The sequence below is a fragment of the Penaeus monodon genome, chromosome 28, assembly GCF_015228065.2.
Source record: "Penaeus monodon isolate SGIC_2016 chromosome 28, NSTDA_Pmon_1, whole genome shotgun sequence".
Taxonomy (NCBI): domain Eukaryota; kingdom Metazoa; phylum Arthropoda; class Malacostraca; order Decapoda; family Penaeidae; genus Penaeus; species Penaeus monodon.
In genome coordinates, this window is record NC_051413.1 from 34,083,154 (window position 1) to 34,083,494 (window position 341).

A 341-nucleotide genomic window follows, 5' to 3' on the forward strand; every position below is an offset into this window, starting at 1 on the left:
TCCTGCAATGATAATAAAATCGATAAAAAATAACAACAAATGTATTCTCCCATATGCTACCTATTCTCTTTTTTGTAATTTTGTGACTTAAGTGTAGATATATTCTGAGATACCTATTACTCTATGAGACACTTCAAACAAAATATCAGTGCTAAAACAAAGTACTTTAGGGAAAAAGGATTACTTTCTATATGACACTCCTGCTTACAATGATACTTCCTTATAAACTCAACAACTGTAGTGTTTATATCACTCTTAGGAATCTTGAAGTAATCTATCAAAACATACACTATCTGAAGGCCACAGGTGTGTCTTAGAGATTAAAGTCTTTGGTTAATTGA

General features: G+C 30.8%; 1 protein-coding gene across 2 annotated transcripts in view; it reads right to left on the bottom strand.

Annotated features, from left to right (window-relative positions):
• LOC119591533 (protein RER1-like) overlaps positions 1-341 on the bottom strand; it is an 11,699-nt gene that overhangs the window by 5,672 nt on the left and 5,686 nt on the right. The window lies entirely within an intron of this gene.